This window comes from Lytechinus pictus, chromosome 5, assembly GCF_037042905.1.
Source record: "Lytechinus pictus isolate F3 Inbred chromosome 5, Lp3.0, whole genome shotgun sequence".
Classification (NCBI taxonomy): Eukaryota; Metazoa; Echinodermata; class Echinoidea; order Temnopleuroida; family Toxopneustidae; genus Lytechinus; species Lytechinus pictus.
Genome location: NC_087249.1, coordinates 19,913,062 through 19,921,785, shown reverse-complemented (window position 1 = coordinate 19,921,785; position 8,724 = coordinate 19,913,062). Strand labels below are relative to the sequence as shown.

At 35.3% G+C, this 8,724-nt stretch overlaps 1 long non-coding RNA gene across 1 annotated transcript; it reads right to left on the bottom strand.

Moving 5' to 3' along the window:
- Positions 1–1,272: 1,272 nt before the first annotated feature.
- On the bottom strand, positions 1,273–2,928 carry LOC135154258 (uncharacterized). The gene is made up of 2 exons (XR_010293680.1): positions 2,749–2,928; positions 1,273–1,796 (listed from the first exon to the last, which is right to left on the bottom strand). It is a non-coding gene; the product is annotated as an uncharacterized LOC135154258 (long non-coding RNA).
- Between the last annotated feature and the right edge of the window lie 5,796 nt (positions 2,929–8,724).

Here is an 8,724-nt window from a genome sequence, read left to right as displayed (position 1 = left end):
GATTGGAATTGCAGTAGAATTGCCGACGCGTTCTGATTGGTCAACAGCGGCGTACAGACTTGCAACATTTTATATAGCTTAAAAAACCCAGAAGCATTATAGAAGAGATCGATGGCGAATTGCGTAAGCGCATTGTTTTGGCGTGTGCAAGGACCCTGGTTCGAACCCGCCGGATTGTTTTTTTTTTTTTTTTTTTTTTGGGGGGGGGGGTGATGGGGATATGTTTATGCGTTTTCTTTAAATCATATTCCTTCATCGTTCCTACCCAGCTTTATTCTCTTTTTACTTTCATGTGAAGTTCTATTTAGGCCTGTATTTATTAAATCATGGAGCTATTAATAGCTCTATGATTAATTCTTACTTCTTCTTAATCACTGCTTTTGATTTTCAAGTTCTTGATTACACTTATTTGGGCAGGGGTGGGAAGGGAAGTGAGTTAAAGGTCAAGTGCACATCAACAAAAAATTATTTGAATAAATACAGAAATTTCCCTTTTTTAACACAAAACAGTTATATACACAAAACAATGGTATGCAAATAGAGTTGATTATGTCACTCACATCACATTACTTTTTAAATTTTTGTTGCATTTTTATTATATAAATTTTAGCAAATTTGATCTAAAAAATCTTCCTCGAATCACAATAGGTTACATTTATGGAAACTACGAATGTTAATGGAGGAATTAAAATCCCTCTCAAAATTTGTTAATGAAAATTAAAATAAAATATACATGTCATGTACATGTATCAAACAAAAAAATACACAAGAAATTAGAGTGCTTGTGACATAATCGGGTCTGTAATTTGCACATTGACCAAGATGAGCATATAATTGTTTTATAAAATTAGGCAAATTTCTCAATGTCAAAATAGTAATTTTTTTAATCTTGAATCATAGTTTTTATGAAATTTTCTGCAATACTTTATTTTTCTTTAAATTCAAATTAATTTTTTGGTGGGGTGGACTTCTCCTTTACTCTTTGCTTGGAATAAGGAATGCACATTAATATTTATCCACGAACAAAATTGTCTAAACATATGCAAATCCGTAATTGGACACATGCTCACTTTCCTTTCATCCAGGCCACTCCCTCACATCCACCAGGTTTACAGTCTTAAAACAAAAATGATGAATTAATTATAATACCATCACACCATAGCTCCATGATCACACAACATTCATACAGTGCTTTACAACAAATATTTCACTTCTGTTCATATATGCAATAATTACTGTGGAAAACAAAAACAAGGCGTAACCACATTCAAATACCGTTTAAAAGGACAAATATATTATACCTTCGAAAAAAAAAATTGTGAACATACATGGCACTTAACCTTCAGCACATTAGATAACATATAACAGAGTTGCTTGAGAACAAAATATGATTATGGGGCATTGCAAGAAACTTACGTTCAATTTCAATTGCAAATCAACTACATGTTTGTGTTTAATCAAAGGACTTACCCTTAATTTTGGAATGTGTGATTGAGTAGAAAGTTTCTTGCAATGCACTATTAGTAACATTAAAAATGTTCTTTGGTTTTGAATTGTGAATTTTTATTTTTGTCAAGCTGTATTCCTGTCCAAGTCAGTATTCTTAGTCCTCCCCAAAACTGTGCTCTAATTTTTTGTTTCCAATATCGATAAAGATAAATTTTCTGTTGTATCAGTCCAAAATTTGCAAACGAAATAAGGGCTTTGTCGAAATCATGGTCTGACCATTATAGTACATGATGGACTCTCCCAGAATGAAGTAGCAAGCAGAGACCAGAGTCAGCAAGTATGCAGATCTGTGTGTAGAAGAGACAAAAAAAGAGAGAAATAGTCTAAATTACTAAATAACCATTCAAAGTATGAATTATGTTACATGTACGTCAATTAAGAGACTAACTAAGTTAAGTCTAAGTCCTGTCTGTGACAGCCACAATTTTTTTATTTGAACAAAATGGTTTATAAATACTACTAGTATTTACTGAGTACGGTAGTACCAGACTTTTTAGTTTGACTTTAAACTGTTTATAGTCTCTAGAGTAGACTGTCTGAGCTAATCATCATTTAATTCTTAACCGCAGCCTGGGCTGGGGCAAAAATCATCATGGGGCTCAACTTCGACTAATTAAGAAAAAAGGTTAAAAATTTTCAACATAAATCAAGAAATATCTCAATCTATAATAAAAACTTGATGGAATTCGGAAACCTGATAATCATTGAATAAAACTTTAGAAGGGATCTACCTATTAAGCTTCGTTTATATTGAGTCTTAATTTAAAAAAAACAAGTCCACCGTCCACAGACACATATAATGCGAGCCATCTGCCATCATTACAGAAGTTTCAACGTATGGGACCAAAGGCGAAATTCTACCAACCCGCGACGAACGTAATTTTGGCATTATTTCGCGCCATCGTGGAGTGAGCGAGAAGGTTACTTCCGGGTAAAACGTAAATTTCTCGATTTTTAGGGAATCATTTTCTCTAAAATAAAAATATAAGGTGAGTTTGCGTCAAGTTGGTTCTGACATATTTTGAACAGTGACTTTTCTTCTTTCTAAAAAATCCTGATCGAAACAATTTGGTTATGTAGCAAAGTCAGGAACCAAAAGTGAAATTCCGACTACAAAATCGCAGTTAAAATATTACTAAAATAAGCATCAATTAAAGAGGTAAAAATGGTAGGTTGAAAATGTCGAAATATGGAAAATTATATACCAAACTGTAGATGAAGGTCTTGAGAATAACTTACCACAATTCGTTTCGACGTAAACTGAAGTTAGCGACCAGTACAGAGCTATAACTTCAGCCCCTCCAATTCAGTGGGAAAATCAAGCCAAATTGATCGCACGTTTTCCTTCGGAGACCGCTAGAGGGCCGCTGAATAAATTTCCGTGAATATGCTCATTATCGCGCGAGCTGCGGTCTGACTGAGTAGCTTCTTTTATCCAAGTGATATTCATGACTAGAGGGTTTTTGCATAGTTAATGAGCTTGGTGCGAACCAAAATACCTCTTTTTATTCGACCATTGCTGCTCTAAATATTGACAAAATTTCATGTTTTTGGTATCTTTGTAAAGAAGAAGAATCATTCTTTTAGGTCATGTGTTTGGATTTTTAAAAGAATATTGTAATATAGGAAAAACTTTTGATCTAAAACATGAAACAAAATATTTTTTTTTCATGCAACAAAAGTTGTTGTTTTCACACTTAATTATGTTTGGGCACAAATGATATTTAGATCATGATAAAGCTGAAGATCAAAGCTTTAATATGATATAATTTTTATAAGAAGGTGTATTTTAGATGGGTCAGCAGCCAGCTTTTCATAGGCCAAGTACATTTTGCAGCTCAAAAACAAGAATACTGCGCTCTGATTGGTCATAGAGACCACACACCCATGCAAATTCCAATATTCCCCACACTGGGCCTCTCATTTTGTGCAAGGTCACACTCACCATGTGGTAATCTCTTCAAATTACCCGCGCCTGTTTGTTTTGAAAACAGTATTCAGCCAATCAGAACTCTGGATTTTATGTTACTCAGAAATTTCAGAAATCTCGTCTTGCATCTTGATGGAAAAAGCTGGCTGCTGACCCATCTAAAAGATGCCACATATCAAGAGTGACATTGTAAGAAAGTATAGAGTTTGAGCTTTCTGATGATATAAATAATGTTGGTGCCTAAAACACAAAATGTTGCACAATTTGCAAGTGAAAACAGAGGAAGAAAATTCTGTTTGTAGCATCTTTTTAGGTAAAAAATTCACTTATTTATCAAAATATTTCATTCAAAAGAAATGACCAATATAAAAGAGTAACATTTACTCTTGCCCATGGTACAAAAATAATCAATATTACTCAAGGAGAAAGTGGTTAAATTCTTTGAGAAAGAAAGTCTCACAATTCACGAGATTTTGCAGGGACATGAATTCAGCCACGAGAGGACTTGGATAAATCTTGCTCATTTGCTCATTAACACAGGGGCTTGTGGACTGACTGCTACAGTAAAGAAGTAAAGATTGCCGTTGAATGGATTGGTTGTATATTTTTAGCATACAACTTGAAAGGTGTTCCAAATACGAACAAACATGAATGGTATCAAGAAAGTCTTACAGGTATTAAGAACAAAACAACCTTTTGTCACCTAATAGCAGAGAATTGACAGCCCATGTCTCTGAGAACTCCATATAATTTATACGCCTAAGCGATCATATTACATACTGTAGGCTTAATCCTTACAAACTTGCAAGTATTTTAGTGAATGGAAATATTATTCACCAAGAAGTTTAAAGTAACCCTTTTTGTACATTATGTCTGTCAATACGGTACTCACTTGGATGTTACAGTATGTGCTTTAATAGTATTTAAAAGTGTTAATAATTTTTATGCATCTACATGTATCAATAAGATAAATGAACAGTATGAACTTCCAATTAATTCATCAAACCAAAGAAAACCAGACTGTATAGGCCCTACAGCTTGAAGCATGAACTAAAGATATTCTAGGTCAACTTGGTATATGAAGCACAGAAAAAGAAAGAAAACAAAAAGAGAAACCCCGAACTACAAATACATGTAGATGGTGCAAACAAATAAACTACAATCAAGATATTCAATGAAAGAAATTGAAATGCATGTTGTCCGGGCAATACTTTGAATGGAATAAACTCAGAGAAAAACCAGTGTTTGATGTTCTATGACCCGTTTTATTTTTATTGTTGTAGAAGATTGATTATCTGTAATTCTGTATGTACAGGGATGATTGATGATTTATCATTATCAATATAGCAAAAACGAGCACTATGAATATTGACTTCTTTATTGTACTGGTACATGTTCTGAGCTCATCATGGATCATGAGGGTTTTTTTCTTTTCTTTTCTTTTTATATCTACAGTACACATAGGGCCTTTACATGTATGTAGCTAAAGGTCAGGTTTTATGGTATTTTCACTGTTTTCTATTCTTTATGTTTAGTATCTGAGCCTATTTGAACTTGTGTCTTGCACATTACATGTACATGTACATGTATTTCTTCCTTCTGGTACATGTACAATACTGTACACGTGGAATACACCACAATATATTGCTACACGTGTTCCTGTATTGAACTTGTGACCTCTCTCTGATTTTTCTCATTCTCTCCTCTCGGCTCTGAGACTCTCATCTCTTTCTCATTCCTCAAGGTTCTGACCACCAAAGAAATATCACACCATAGTATGCCAATTACCAGTACACAGAGTACAGACAGTACACTGAGATCTTTGTACAGGATGTCCTGAAATCTGTAGAATAGTACATACCGCAGAAAAGTTTCAGTTTGTAAAATGAAACTATCAGTTCCATAGTTGAGCAAAGAAGATTGAGCAATCAAATATGTAGTCACCCGATATTTCTATGGCATATCTGTCTGATTTCCAATGGGTGCATTCACACCAAACCTATCACATATGAGTATCTGATTATTCCTCTTCACACTGGCCTGCCTGAACCAGATATATCTGGACCTACAACTACATGTACAAGGAGACTGCCATTCTTGTGCCCCAGTGTACATGTAAATATGTTACTATTGGTACTGGTATCCTTGATTTTGATTCAATTTTGTTTAGGCATTGCTACCCTAGTTACATGTAACATGGAGCTATAAAACTCTTGTGGAACAGGGCCGTGAGGCAAGGGTGGGAGTACTTCTTTCCTCACATCGAATGATCAAAATTCATTGTAATTTGTTTTTTTATGCTGCAAGACTGCAACCTCAAAGAAATCCGAGTGAAAGACTACATGTAAATTTGGGAGTATTTTCATTCAGAGACAATCTTTACTGGCATAAGAAAAAAAAACATGGTACATGTATTAGGTGCCCCAAGTCTGCGCAGTGCTCCTTGACTGCACATGCCCATATCTGCAAGGTTCTGAAAGAAGACTGTACTGTACAACGATCACAGCCTTACACCTGCAACACACAAGACAGGTGTTCGTTAAAATTTTACTGTACATGAACGGTACCGGTAGGCCTTATTTACAGCGTACCCTGTATTTTTGTGAATGAGCGGGTGTGAAGCATCCTGTAGTGACCTTTGCCTTCAGGATCCAGGCACTCCTCCACTCTCCTCAAACCTCTATCATGAACTAGACATTCCATGCTTGTTTGTTCTTTGGTTGCCATGGTGATTGTCATCCTTTTACGATTCATAAGAAAACATGAAACCATGTACATGTACATGTAGTTTTTGTAGCCTAATATGAAATCAGTTGTTGGGGGGTTTAATTCTTTTTGTAGGAGACCGTTTTTTATTTAATATTGTGAATTTTTTTTTTATGTTTGTGATCCTTTTTTTCAATGGTAAACATTTTTTTGATTCAGGAATAAGGAACTTTCATATTTTTTTTTGTTAATGGAGAATATCCACTCTATTTGATTACAGAGCTCCATTGAAATACATTAGGCTCTGGCTGGCATCAAAAGATTGCAATAAATGCAGAGTGTGTAGAGTTTACAAATTGAAAAGAAGTTCATTGACTTTAAAGTTTAAAAGTACACCTGTACTGATGCACTTGCCCAGTTATGAATCGTCCTTTCTTCTTGTGCTTTTTAATTGTGTACACTACACTACTGTACTATCTTGAGTATTGATAACCTTTCAAGGGGAACACCCTTTGTCTTGCATCTTGGAATTCCACAAAATCTAGACAGATTATTGATTAGAGTATTATTCTACCAAAAAACGAATTTACTTTTAAAACCATACCCCATTCTACGCTTCACATGCTCTGTTGCTGAGCTCTTCATTGCCTGTGACAGTTTTAGAAAACAAAACAAAAAAATCAATAGACTCGATAACTTGATGAGGACTTTAACAGGAGTTTGCTTACATCTATAGGAGGGGTGGCAGGGCCTGACCTTTACTTTTTTCTTAGGGAGCCAGCCGGGCTCCTCAAGCACTTTTTTAGGGAGCCCGCATGGGTTTTAAGGAGCCCAAGTTTATCACTTTTTTTTGCATAATACTGGTCATTACCTATTAAAATATCAAAGCACACCATCACGATACGTTTTTTGTTTAATAATCATCAGCACCAGTTGTATTTATTCAGGGTAAATCAGATTTTGACACCCCAACACACTTAGACACCGGTCACAAACACATAAGTCAATGAAATTTTTTTTTATTTGTAATGCCCCCCCCCCTCAAAAAAAAAAATTAAATTAAAAAAAGGAAATAAATTAAATACATAAACAAAATTGATTTTTTTTTTCATGCTGAATCATGGATGTGGGTTGGTGTGTGTTTGTGTGGGTGTGACTGTGCGGTGGACTTGGATATACATGTATATGTTAAAGAAATTAATTCATCATCTAATTTCTACTCCAAATATTGTGTTTATACTGGTACAAAAATCACACAGGCTAAGTATGTCACATGTAGGCACATATTACATGTACATGCATGTACCCTAACTTTTCCTGCAGTTCTTTGAAAACGCAGATCTCCACGAAAATTGCATTTTTCTATGGGGGAGTCTAAATTCGGTGAAAAGGTATTCATCAATAACTTAAATATATATCACAATGAAAAAACCATCCAACTTTATTGGTAGTTTAAAAAAAAAAACCTGAAATGTAAACTCTATCTGAAACAGAAAATCACCATCATTGAGGCCTTTACTGACCGAATTGTCCCCCAGAGCTCAGGCAGAGAGAGAGAGCTCCGACTTGCACAAGTGTCAGTGCATGCGTGAGTAAAATCCGGCGTCCTCCTAAAATCAGATGTTGCCATGTTTGATGATTTACTGTCTGATATTTACCCCCTCCCTTGAAAAAATGAAACAAATGATTTTTCAGGAATAATTCACTACCGAGGTAAGTTATTTTGGATGTTAATAGGCGCCGTTTTGACAAGCAGAGCCGAAGTCTACATGACACAGAATCGTGATATCCCTAAGGGAAATGTGTGCGTTGGAAATTACACACGGCGTAAATGATAATGGACCCCTAGCCCTGTACATGCAACTGTTTCTCGCACCGGTGTAGCCCGATTCTTTTTTTCCATAGGTACCATGTGTGTGGAAAAACGTGGTACAGAAAAAAAGACGCAGCTAAGCAATTTGAAACTCGCTATTTTCAAGGTTTTTTATGATTTTGAAAACATAATTTAGACTTATAAAGCGTGGATTAGTGTGCTGGTAAGAAATTGCTTTTTTGGTGGCTGCCACTAGAAAATCTTAGGGAGCCCACCGGGCTTTTTCAATTACTTTCTAAGGAGCCCGCAGAGGTTTTAGGGAGCCTTTTGCCACCGGGCTCCCGCTAAAATCGAGCCCTGGGTGGGCGTGGGCAATTGATATCTTTTATAGGAGAAGATGCTGGTAATTTAAAAGTCACTTGAGTGAACAACAGGTACAGGTGTACAATACTACGTAATGCTGAACATATATTCTTTTATATGCCTTCACTCTTTTTCTGCCTTAAAATACAAATTGAAATCAGAAAAAAATAATGTTTCTACATGTAGTTCAATAGGCTAGCCGCTAGCTACATGTATGTACTGTACATGTAGCATTTGCTTTTTATAAAATTATATAAAGTGCTTTAAAATGTTTCCATGTGCTGTACGAGTACCGGTATAGTGGGTAGGCCTGTAGTGCCCTGTACATGTGTTCAAGCATATCTTGAAGAAATTGAATTAATGAGAATCAAGCTATATCACATCCATGACTTTTCATATTGAT